Consider the following 13,252-nt stretch of genomic DNA (forward strand, 5'->3'; position numbering starts at 1 on the left):
ACAACCCAAACCCTTATAAGATACATCACTGAAAATCACAAAATTTTCCGTACCTGAAGGTAGTGTCAAAATTGGTGCAGTGGTCAATCTTGTCTTCAATTCCTGAAAGGCTGATTCTCTTTCGCTGTTCCACTCAAATGGTTGTCCTTTACGTGTCAATTGGGTAAGAGGCACAGCTAATTTCGAAAAATCCTTTACAAACCTCCGGTAGTACCCAGCCAAACACATAAAACTGCGAACTTCTGTTACATTAGTCGGTGTAGGCCAATTCACAATTGCTTCTATTTTCTGCGGGTCCACTGAAATTCCTTCCTTGTTAATCACATGCCCTAAGAAAACAACCTCATCCAACCAAAACTCACATTTCTTTAATTTAGCAAATAGTTTTCTTTCCCGAAGTATTTGTAGAACAGTCCTCAAATGATGTTCATGTTCAAGTCTATCTTTAGAGTATATCAAAATATCATCGATGAAGACAACAACAAACTCATCAAGATAGGTTTTAAAAATTCTATTCATTAAGTCCATAAATGCTGCCGGAGCATTAGTCACTCCAAACGGCATAACAAGAAACTCAAAATGACCATACCTCGTTCTGAATGCGGTTTTCTCAACATCCTCTGCCTTAACTTTCAGCTGATGATACCCGGATCTCAAATCGATCTTAGAAAACACTTGGGATCCCTGCAACTGGTCAAATAAGTCGTCAATACGGGGTAAGGGATATTTGTTCTTTATCGTTACCTTGTTCAACTCCCGGTAATCAATGCACAGGCGCAAGGTACCATCCTTTTTCTTTACAAATAACACTGGTGCACCCCAAGGCGAAGTGCTAGGCCAGATAAACCCTTTATCAAGAAGGTCTTGCAACTATTCCTTTAATTCTTTCATTTCGGCAGTAGCCATTCTGTAGGGAGCCTTAGAAATAGGCTGGGTGCCTGGCATAGTTTCAATGGTAAACTCGATCTCCCTGTCTACCAATTCCCCTGGTAATTCATTCGGAAACACATCCGGAAATTCTCTAACAATAGGAATATTATTCAATTCAACGTTTTCAGATTGTTCAGACAACACATAGCACAAATAACCCTGGCACCCTTTCCTAATCAGTTTACGTGTTTTCATTACGGATATCAAATACGGTGGAGGCACTACCCCATTGCCTACAAACACAATCTCTTTCCGTTCTGGTAGGTTAAATACAACCCTTTTTGTCATACAGTCTATGGTGGCACAACACTTGGTCAACCAATCCATGCCCAAAATTACATCGAAATGTCTAAAGTTCAAGGGTAATAAATCTACATATAGGGTAGCATCCTCGATATGCATGTCACAAAACCGATATATATAATCACACAACACAGATTCCCCCGACGGAGCAGACACACACAACAAATATGGCAAAAGCTCTAGGGGTCTATTCAGTCTAGATGCAAACGTGTATGTCACAAATGAGTGCGTTGATCCAGAATCAATTAATACAAAGGCATCCTGATTACATATTGAAATAGTACCTGAAACAACGGCATTGGCATTCCGTGTATCGCCCGGAACAAGTGCAAAGACTCTCCCCTGTCTCACTGTATCTCCAGTAGTAGCAGATCTCAAAGTATTTCTCGGCTTTGGGATCGATGCAGTGGAGCTAGCAGCTATCTTCCCACTATTCTGATTACAATCTCGGGCTATATGCCCTTGTTTCCCACACTTAAAACAGGCTCCCGATGCACGGTAACAAACTCCACGGTGCCTTTTGCTACAAATGTTGCACATGGGAGCTGTGTCTCGGGAAGAACTTGAAGTAGTTGAGGAGCCCGTGTTTTGCTTTTTCAGAAATTTCTTCTTCGAAAAGAAGCCTTGTCTTTTGTTGTCTTTCCATTCGGTTGTTGGCTTAGCTTGTCTAGCTATGTTAGCCTCTGATATGATGGCCCGATCAAGCACCTCGATGTAGGTCTCCAACTTCAGGACATTCACTCTCTCTAGGATGTCACTTCGGAGCCCACCCTCAAAATGCCTTGCCTTCTTATAGTCAGTATCAATTACGTGTGGTGCGAACCTGGCCAACTCAGTAAATTTGGCCTCATACTCAGCTACAGTCATGCTGTCTTGCTTGAGTTCCATGAACTCTGCCACTTTCCTATCCCGGACACACTGCGGGAAGTACTTGTCATAGAAGATTTCCAAAAATTTCGCCCAATCAACATCTCTGTGGTTTTCCCTCATCAACATCCACCATCTTCTCGCTTCATCTTCTAGCATAAAGGTGGCTAGAAGCACTTTCTGTGTACCCGAGCACGGAAACACCTCAAACAGTTTTTCGATCCCAAGAACCCAAGCCTCAGCTTTCAAAGGATCCAGTCCGCCATGGAACTGCGGTGGTTTCATTTTCTTGAATTCCTTGGTGAGAGCTATTATCCGGTCATCATTTTGATTATCTGGCACAGGTGGTGCCGGAGGTGGAGGTGGTTGCTGCCACTGTTGTTGCCACTCCTATTGCTGTCTCAAAGCTTCTGCCATTTCTTGGATCAGTCTTTCCATTCTGTCCAGTCTGGCAGTAGAGGATTCCTCTAACTCATCACCTCTGGTTCTCACCATCTGATTAAACTTGCATTATATTTCATACAAAAGGTACACAAGTATGCATACTCTAAGAAGCACATATTTCCAGATAATTTGCAATGCAAGTAGTTCACAACTTACACATATAATTAATCCTAACAAAACATTTAAGCATATAATCAATGCTTCCAAACTCGTATTTATCACGTGAATGCATCCTAGATCTCATCTAGACGCTTATTGCTCTTTTTGGACAAATGTGTGAGTTATTAACTCGTGCTCTGATACCACTCTGTCATGACCCTAACCCGCCCCTATGGGTTAAGGACATAACCGGCCAGTAATCTTGAGATTACCTACGACCTCAGACCAAAACAAGATAACTTGTCAGAGTAAAGGGGCCAAACGGAAGCAATAAATAAAAACTTTGTCCATAGAGCCGTGCTTATGTGCACATCAACAGACCATATTCAGTTACATTAATAACCCACATCAAAAGTACAGTTTCACAAAATTCATTACAGACAGGATCATCCAAAACGAGTCAACCTATGACAGACTATTTACAGGTATACATAAAGTCCTTGCCGGCAAGACAAAATGTAATTACATAGCAAAAAGGCAAGGGTAGGTCTCAAGAGTGAGACGCAAGGCTGACTTCCTCAAAAATTCGGATTTCCTAGCAGACTTCACTGGGGCTGGGTTTGGACTTCTCTTGGCTCACCTACAAACACATGAATGAGCGTGAGCGATAGCCCAGTGAATGATATCAAATATGACAGTTACATAACAATATGTAGAACAACATGCTCCAAACAGCCTTGGGCCCAATTCATACTTCTATTTAACAAATATATATAACTATGCGAAATTCAAATCAAGTAGCTATAGTTCCAAACATTCTGGCCTTTGGCCCATTTGGGTTTCCATTCATGGCAAAACGGCCTTCGGCCCACTCACTTATGTCGAAACGGCCTTCGGCCCATTCATTTATGTCAAAATGGCCTTCGGCCCATTCATTTATGTCGAAACGGCCTTTGGCCCACTCGTTCATGTCAAAACGGCCTCCGGCCCACTCATTCATGTCAAAACGACCTTCGGTCCATTTACGTATGTCGAAACGACCTTTGGTCCATTCATTTCTATCAAAACGACCTTCGGTCCATTCATTATGTCCGAACGACCTTCGGTCCATTCATTTCTACCAAAACGACCTTTGGTCCATTCGCCATCGTCAAAACGACCTTTGGTCCAAATATTCATTCATGTCAGACTTTTGTCCACGATCCCAATTAGCAACTCATAAAGCTTATAAGGGAATACACAATTGGACATTAATAAGATTTCAAATATTGATATTACTCACAGTGATCGGCTTGTGGATTTGCCCTGGAGCTTGACCCTACACATTTCATGAATACAAAAGGGTCACTAACAGTCCAGTCCGTTCTTTAATCCACATATTCCTCTTTAGGCTTTATTATTACCTCATTAACTCATTTATAATGCTTAACATATGCCTAAGAGTGCTTGCAAGTGAAAGAGAACGGAAGACAGAACACAAATGCAAAAACAGGAATTCAGAAAATAGGGTCCCCGCTCGAGCGGACCCTTAGGTCTGCGAAAGTACTGGTTGCCTTCAATTCCAGCTCGAGCGTGAACTCGGCCGTTCGAGCGGACTGCCTGTCTACATAGCTCCCCGCTCGAGCGTCAACTTCCCTGCTCGAGCGGGAACCATGTCTGCAGAAAATGCTGGGAGCTCGATTTCTCCGCTCGAGCGGCACTTCCCCCGCTCGAGCGGAAGTCAAAATTCTGGAAATTCCAGATCGTGTTCTTGAGCTTCAATTCAATTTCCCAGCTACCATTCTTGCATGCAAAGGTTCAAATCTCAAATATAATCATACTAACATGGTACAAACACCAAAACACATTATTATGGAACTCAATTTCAAGGATTACACATTTGCATGTCTCAAATTGACACCAAATCCAATTCTATCACACATATTCATGCATTTCAAGCTCCCATCTTCAATTATTCAAACATGCATGCCCATCTTGACTTCATTTCTAATTCAAAAGATGCAAGTGGTGCCTATTCCCATAAAGCTCAACAAAACCAAGCTTGCATGCATGATCAAACTTCAAATCTTGCTTAATTGACATGATACATGCTAGATTTTGCAACTTATGGCAATTCAAAAGTAATCTTATGTATGCATGATCATATCTCAACAAAACCAATTTAAATCATGCTCTTGACTACAAAAATACTTTGAGCTCACAAGATTACAAGTTCAATTCATGATTTCAAGAGGCAATGGCTTACCTAGAAGTCCAATTCTTCAATCTATGGTCCAATTTGAGTTGGACTTCAAAATTCCAAGCCCTCAAGATCAAACACAGATTTTTCTCTCTTCTCTCTCTCTAATGGCCGGCCCTCTCCTCTCCTTAGAGTGTATATCATCCAAGTGAGAATTAGAGAGGGAGTTTGATTGAGTAGTGCTCATATACAACAAGCCCCACCAAGTCATAATATAATAATAGAGAGTAATTGGGCACCCCTTTTACCAACTTAATCAACTTAATCTGGTCCAAATCAATTTTTCAATTAAATTTCACCGTAGGCTCTAAAAATTATGCCAATCACAATGGCGTATTCAATTTCGGGTTCTGTGGCCGATAAGGCTCTCAATTTAATTTTCAAAACTGATTATTCAAACAGATATTCCTACGGTGAACAAATAAAACTTCAAAATCACATATATTCACATAATGGCACATAAAATCATGGTAAACACATAATCATACTCAATTTAAGGACCAATTAGCATACTACGGAACAGAGGTATTACAGTACATACCCACAGTTTGCAGTTTGCAGTTTGCACCAGTTGTCAATAAACTTGTTTGATGCACTTGAGAGATTAGCATGAACTTGATTGGTAAAATACGAACTACTTAAGATTCATAAAACTAGTTAAGATTACACACTCTCTTCCTGCAAATATACATGAATCAATTAGAACTCACAGACAATGAAGCATGAGTCCCAAAAAATAGGAGAACAACTTTAATGTCTTCAAGTAATAATTCACTGGTTATTCAAACTTCATTCATAAACAAGAAGAAGGAAACTCTAGAATGTATCTAAATACCAACGAACTCAAGAAGATAGAATACCAACAAACTCAAGAAAGCCAGAACAATTACCAGGGCAGTAGTGGCTTTTGTAAAAATGCTGAAAGCATAGCTTGTTAACACTTAGAAATTGTATCAACAACTGTAACAAGATATGTTATGTTACCTACAGGTACTTTGTACTTTGAACTCATTTAACATAAATATTAGCAAATGAGGGAGAGAACCCTAAGTTTCTCTCTCTTCATTGTCTCAAATCATTTCTCTTCCCTTCTTTCCTTCTGTCTTTTTTTTCCCCTCTCTACTAATTCTACCATCACCAACAAAATAATCTAATGGTTAACTAAAAATCATATGCAATAGGAGGCTCAAATTCCCACCTTCGTACAGCTTCATTGGCCCGCAAAGCTATAAGATGGGAAAGTTGACATATTTGATCAAAATTTCTTTGGTCCATCGCCTCTATATCAAATATAGCATCTGAAAAAACAACTGATGATGCTCCCTTTTCAATGTATTCCCCTATCAAATCTGCAGTAAATTCCAAGCATATGTTCATTCAGCTCACAAAAAATAAAAAAAATAATAAAAAATTCCTGCAAATCATTAATCTTGAACAAACTAAAGGTAAGATATTTCATGCTATAGAAGAATGCTATTTTCAAGTTGTTATAAAGTGATTTCAAGATTCATATAATGAAATATTTCATGTTATAGAAGAATGCTATTTTCAACTTGTTGTGATGTATACCTTCACCATTGCAGGGCTCATGAGGAATTTGGCTCCAGCATTTATGGCATTTTTCGCACCCTCAGAATTTAAAACAGTGCCAACCTGAAAGATACTCAGCAGCTTCAAAATTACCTTGTTAAATACAATTTTTATTGGAAACACATTCAATAAGGGCATGAAAACCCTAGAAATCAAAATCAAAGAGAGATGAGAGAGGAGAATTGGAACACATAATTCAAGGCTTAGAATCGAATTAATCGAATAGATATGCAAACACCGAATTAATCAAATCCGTGGAAAGGGCTTAGAATCAGAATTGAACTCCAAGCTCGGAGTGACAGCAGCTGGTGGTGGTCGGTGGTGGTGATCGTGCACTTGTGCGAGACACCGATGGATGGAGAGAGAGAGAGAGAGAGAGAGAGAGAGAGAGAGAGAGGCGTATGAATGCAAAATCTGTGTGACTTTAATCTCAAATGCAAAGAATGTATGAAGATCTATCAGGGGATTTGAAGGTTTGGTTCGTTTTCTAGGGTTTTGAAGGAGGAGGAAGAGTGAAGAAGAGAGAGGGGTTGGGTTTTATTGGCGAGCCTGTAATTCAATTTGAATACAGTGAACATAACACTGAACCCACCCAGGGGTTGGAAATTGTTAATTTTTATTTTTAATTTAAAAAAAAAAATCAGATTGAAAATTTTTTTTAGTAGAAGTTTTCACGACATACTAATGTATGCTGTGTAAGGGTATAACTTTTTACAAAATAAAATGTTTGTCGTCTTAAATGAAAATATTTGTATGCCATGAAAATGTATATTTTTTTACAGCATACTTTTGTATGTCATAAAAAAATCAGATTAAAATCTTTTTTAGTAGAAGTTTTCACGGCATGCTAATACATGCCATGTATAGTTAAAATAGTTTACGACATGAAATGTATGTCGTCTTAAGTGCAATTATTTTATGACATATTTTTGTAAGTAATGAAAATATACATTTTTTATGGCATACTTTTACTTGCCATAAATATATGAATTAACGACTTACATAATGTGTATGCTGCTATTAAAAAAGTATTAACGACTTGCAAAAAAACAATGTCGTAGAATGTACTAATTACGACATGCATTCAATGCATGCTATAATATATAAAGTCGTAAATAGTTAATTTTGTTGTATTGTGCTCACACCTTGAAATAGGTCATTCTTAAAAGGCAATATGACTCAACTGCTAGAAAAGATTATATTTAGAAGTTAACACAATGTCTATGGTTATTGAAAAGTAATGTCTATGGTTATTGAAAAGTAGATCTATCTTCTGAAACTACTTATTTAAGTGTTGAATTATCAATAAAAGCTTTAAAGATGAAGTCAAGTCATTAAGTGCTGAAACTCTGAAGAAGTTTAAACATGGTTTTGAAGACTAAAGGAGTATGATAATAGCTTTATGTACATGTTTAGCTAAAATTGAAATATTTTCATGAGGTGTTGATATCTTATTTTTTGCGTTTGTTTTTTATTGATAATGTGTGCAGATTTGGTTCACGGTGCTAAGGATAAGAGGCAGAGGGTAAAAGGACCGGTCTGGATGCCCACCAAGGTTCTTCACATCACTACCAAGAAGCCCCCTTGTGGTGAGGTACTGAGTTTAGAAATATCTTGATCTATTGCTTGATGTTATTATAGTGGTTGGTAGTTTTGATTAAAAGTGCAGAGCAGTTGTAACATTTTCCATTAGGTTGTGAATTTGTTTCTATGTTTAACTATTCACTGAGGTTTCCATGTATTTATGTCCTGGCTAGTTGTTTTTTAGTAGTTTATTGTAATGTTTTTGTACATTGGTCAAATGTGCTTGCTCAATATATAGCTACATAATAAACTTTCATGTGGTGCAAACCTTTTCCACTGTGGTTTGTGGATGGACTCGTGCAATGTATTACCTGGTTAGTCTAATTTGGTTTTAAAATTACTCAATTGCACCCAAATAACAACTCTTAAGTCTTGCTAGTAGATTATGTTGACAGCACATTACGTTTATGACTGTTGTGTTGTTCATGTGACACAATTTGAGCGCCTTACTGAGGTAGCAATGCCCAAATGCTTCCCTAATCCACGTAAAAATTGTTTTTTAATGTTGGTTAATTCATTTGAATCTTTCAAATGAAGTCATAGAACTTTTTACAAGATTGTATGAAGTTTCTTCATTTTACATAGCATATTTTTCAGTGGTGCTTTCTACTTGTTGGCTGCATTCTAGTGGCAATTATTATGTGTGTGAATTTCAGAATTTGAAAAATACGTTTCAACTACGAGGGGTTGCTGTGGATAGTTCATTATAGGATGTAATTGATGTTTCTTTAGATAGTTCATATATACCAATAGTTCAATTGGTGAAAGGACTTCTTATTAGTGATGATTCGTTGTGTGAAATTTATAGAGTTCCAATTTGGCCAAAATATTGCAAAGTCATTGTCTTAAAAACAAAAATGTCGAATGCTCGTTTGGAACACCATCCCGAGGTCTAAGAACAGTTGGAGAAGCTATTGGAAGATGCATTGTGTGACACTTGATTTATGTATATGTTACAATCTTATTTATTTATTTATTTATTTATTTATTTTTGAAATAAATATAAAATATTTTACATTTTTTGTAAGCTTGAAAATAATTATGTTGTAAATAATTTTTTTTTTTCTTTTTATAGATGACGCCCTTTTGAATACATGATGATATCTTCGCATATCAATATTGGAGCTTATTAACGATACTAAAACAAGCTATAATATATATGTTTTTTATTTGTATTGTCGATACTTTTGTTTTGTTTTAGATACAAATTTGAGTTCTTGACTTATCAAAAATTATTAGTAATGTTTGAGGATATTTTATATATTTTTGTAAAGAATGTTTGGTCGACACTATATTGTTATAGGGTACATATATATTATTATTCATATATATGATTTTGTGAATGTGGATATGTGTGGATGTAGATGTCTTTTATTTTAGAAAATATTAATAATTTTTATTTTATGAAAATAATTTTTTTGCAACAGTAACACACCATCGCTATGTAATCATCATTTCCTTACATTTTATTTGTAACGGGTTAACTTGTCGCATATACATATTAGTGACATCTTTAGCGACGGTTTAAACTATCGCAAATGCATCATTGATTTAATTATTTTTTTCTTCTTTTGTTTTTTGTTTTTTTTTTGCGACGTTTGAGACCTTCACTAATAATACTTTTCGTGACATTAACTACTGTCTCTAAAAAAATTTGGTGACAACATCCTTAACCGTCGCTAAAAGTGATGTTTTTCTCACTTTTTTGTGTCAGGTTAAACCATCGCAAAAATCATTCATTTATCGTCACTACGAGAAAGACACAGTTTGTAACCGTCGCAAATACCTTTGTCACGCCCCTTTCTGCCGCCCCTCATTTCCCGTCGCTACTCCGTCGCAAAATTTGCGACGACATGTTGACCTTTTACGATGTTTGAGACCATTGCAAAATGTCCGATTTTTAGTAGTGATTGTCTCTTGAAAGGTGGTTAGTTTTATGGTGAGCTAGTGCCTTGTAGGAAATACATTAAACAAGTTATATAAATAATCGAGATGCATATTGACATGGGCAAGCCCATAAAGGTTATAGCCCACCACTTAGGGCGCAATACATAATTCAAATACTAAAGCTCAGCGTTGCTGGAACTCAACATGGCATCAAGAACCAATGACATCTGAATACGTAGCAAGCGAAGGACAAGCCACAAAAGCAGACAAAGATCCTTCAAAGTTATTGCACTGCACATCAGCCATTAATGAAGTCCCTTACAGCATTTATTGCGATAACCCCTCCCCGTCGAGACAGAACGGCCTCACCATGAACAAGGCAAGCTAGAGCATAGACTTTCGGCCAAGATGACAGGTCGGAAGGGACAACAAAATGATTACCAGAGGATATAAGCAGACGTCGAAGACAAGAAGAAGGTTAAGCTTTCTATCTCTAATCTATCTCTATACTCCACCTCTCTTTCTAACATGCTCGTCGGAGGGTTCGCTGGGGGACTCCCCGTTCCCCGTTGAACTCTTGTGCAGGTTCCTCTGTGAGTTTGGTCATTCGAATACTGGTTTGGGAAGCGTGGATCAGTCCGACCCATTCCATCTGGAACACACTGTATTATCAGTTGGCGTCGTCTGTGGGAAACCTCTTACTCCGCACTCCAGTTGTGCTTATTGTCGCCAGAGGCCCTTTCCCAATAACCCCTTCCTACCACCTGCGAAGGTGGATGGTCACAACTGGATCCATAGCTTCCCACCACAACGTTATCGACCACCAAACCAACCCTCCCAATCCAAACAACCCACCACAGTATTTCACCGAGCTCACCAACAGCATTAACCACCTGGCCGAGCAAAACCAAGCCCTGATTAACGCTCTACTCCAAAGAAACCTCCCTATGCCTCCTCCACCACCTCCAGATATCCCACCCAACCAAGAACAAGCCCCGAGCCATACTATCCAACAGCCAAATCCACCCAACTTGGAAGGCTTGCGACCTCCTCCCCCAGATATAAACCCCCCACCCCAGGCCCCGCATCCATCAGTCCCGCACCAACCCCCGAAGGAGAGGCCAGTAGCGTCCAGCCTCTGTTGCCTTCTAGTGGTGACAACATACCTCTTTGAGATGCAGAACTCCGAGCCATGAAGCTCCAGCTCCAAGGAGTCATGTAGAACATACAGCATAAACCATCTACCACAACCAACTCCCCTTTTGTTGCCTCCATCGGGGACAAACCTCTACCTCCTAAGTTTAAAATGCCCTCGATTGATTCTTTCGACGATACAACGGACCCATTCGATCATTTGGAGGCCTACAGGACCCTCATGATCCTCCATGCATTCCCTGATGAAATCATGCGTTGGGCTTTCCCTACAAACACTTAAGGGGTCGGCCCGACTGTGGTTTAGTCAACTCCCGACGGACTCTGTCTCTACCTTTCAACACCTAAGTGACTCCTTCCTCAGCCATTTCATTGGTGCCTAGTGCCAACGGCGTTCGGCAACTCAATTCCTCAACATCCGTCAGACGGAGGGAGAGTCACTGCGCAGCTTCGTCACCCGCTTCAACACTGAGGCCTTGCAGGTGGCAGAAAATGATGACAAGGTCATTCTCACGGCTTTTATGGCCGGTCTACGATCATCTGACTTCCTTTTTTCCCTCTCCAAAAACCCCCCGACCTCCATGGCAACCCTACTTTCTAAAGCCCAAAAATACATGAACACCGAAGATTCCCTAGCCGCCCGACAAGATCCTACAGCCAAAAACCCAACCCCCAGAGAGAAGAGGAAGGAATCAGAAACCAGAAACACCCAGTACACTCACCAAACACCTCAGTATACAGACCGACCACCCCGAGCCGACCAGTCGGCGTCAACCCGACCCCCCGACTAGTTCGAACGATACACCCCCTCAACTCCCCTCTGGAACAAGTCTTGAACCAGATTCAATGAGATTATCCCCTAAAATGGCCCCAACCGTCGCGGTCTCCTTCCAACAGGAGAGGCTAGTCCAAATACTACCGTTTTCACCAGGACCATGGCCATAACACCGAGGAGTGTGTCAACCTCAAAGACCAGGTTAAGGGCTTGATACATCAGGGACGTCTCAGTCGCTTCACAGAAGCCCGCCCTCAACAAAGGCAAAGGACTGAACCCATCAGAAATAACCGCCGGTGCACCCCTCCCCGGCAACCAGCGCAACCTAACCAAGGTCATGATTGACCTCCACAGCAAACCTGAGCACAAGGTAACCCCGCCCCTTGTTGGAGAGATCAAAATTATTGCTGGAAAGCTTGCTTGTGGAGGACCATCCCGCTCGACTCAGCGGGCAGAACTTAGAAAAATAAGGTAGGGCTCAGATAAAGAAGTTGCCACATTGGACCGACCCTCCAAACAGCCCAAGCAGTGGACGGAGCCTATCACCTTTACGAACGCCGACTGCATAGACATTCGTTACCCCTATGATGACCATCTCGTCATCTCTGCCCTCTTCTCCAATTACAAAGTCAGACGGGTTCTCGTCGACAGCAGCAGTTCTTCAGACATCATCTTCCTAAATGCCTTCCGCCAGCTCAAGATCGGGGAAGAAAGTTTGTCCCCTCTCCAAACCCCATTGGTCAGTTTTACTGGAGATCGGGTGACCTCCATCGGCTCCATCGATCTTCCCATCACAATCGAAAAATACCCACGACAGACCACAAAGTTGCTCACCTTCCTTGTCGTCAACTGTCCCTCTGCTTACAACATCATCCTCAGCCGCACCGCCTTAAATGCTTTCCAAGCTATCACATCCACTTTCCATCTTGCCGTCAAATTCCCCACTGACCTTGGGGTCGGCACAGTGAGAGGTGAGCAGACTGTGGCCAGGGAATGTTACATTGCTTCACTTAAAGAGGTCAAGCTAAAGGAGGCTATGATCATTGAAGGGCTTGACGTCAGGGACGAGGATGAGCTGGTCAGAGGGAAACCAATGGAAGAACTTGTCGAGGTCCCCATTGATCCCACCAACCCGACAAAAACTGCCAAGATCGGCAGCCAACTATCCTCTAAGGTCAAAGCCAAGGCCGACCTTATTGCCCTCCTGATTGAGCGCAATGACGTATTTGCCTGGACCCACTCTGACATGCCGGGTATTGATCCCTCCTTCATCACCCATCGTTTCAACATTGAGCCCCATTTTTTACCCTTCCGCTAGAAGCAACGCATCTTTCACCCAGAGCGCAATGCTCTTATCGCTTCTGAAGTAGATAAGCTCCTTG

General features: G+C 40.4%; 1 long non-coding RNA gene across 2 annotated transcripts; it reads right to left on the reverse strand.

The window, feature by feature from the left end:
- Positions 1 to 5,497: 5,497 nt before the first annotated feature.
- LOC145822758 (uncharacterized) lies at positions 5,498 to 7,077 on the reverse strand. 2 transcript variants are annotated; one of them, XR_014364463.1, is made up of 3 exons: positions 6,452 to 7,063; positions 5,773 to 6,231; positions 5,498 to 5,560 (listed from the first exon to the last, which is right to left on the reverse strand). It is a non-coding gene; the product is annotated as an uncharacterized LOC145822758 (long non-coding RNA). The 2 variants fall into 2 exon arrangements; XR_014364462.1 differs by lacking the exon at positions 5,498 to 5,560 and having other exon boundaries at positions 5,788 to 6,231; positions 6,452 to 7,077.
- Positions 7,078 to 13,252: the final 6,175 nt, after the last annotated feature.

This window comes from Camellia sinensis, chromosome 3 (assembly GCF_055761805.1).
Source record: "Camellia sinensis isolate YWXY chromosome 3, ASM5576180v1, whole genome shotgun sequence".
Classification (NCBI taxonomy): Eukaryota; Viridiplantae; Streptophyta; class Magnoliopsida; order Ericales; family Theaceae; genus Camellia; species Camellia sinensis.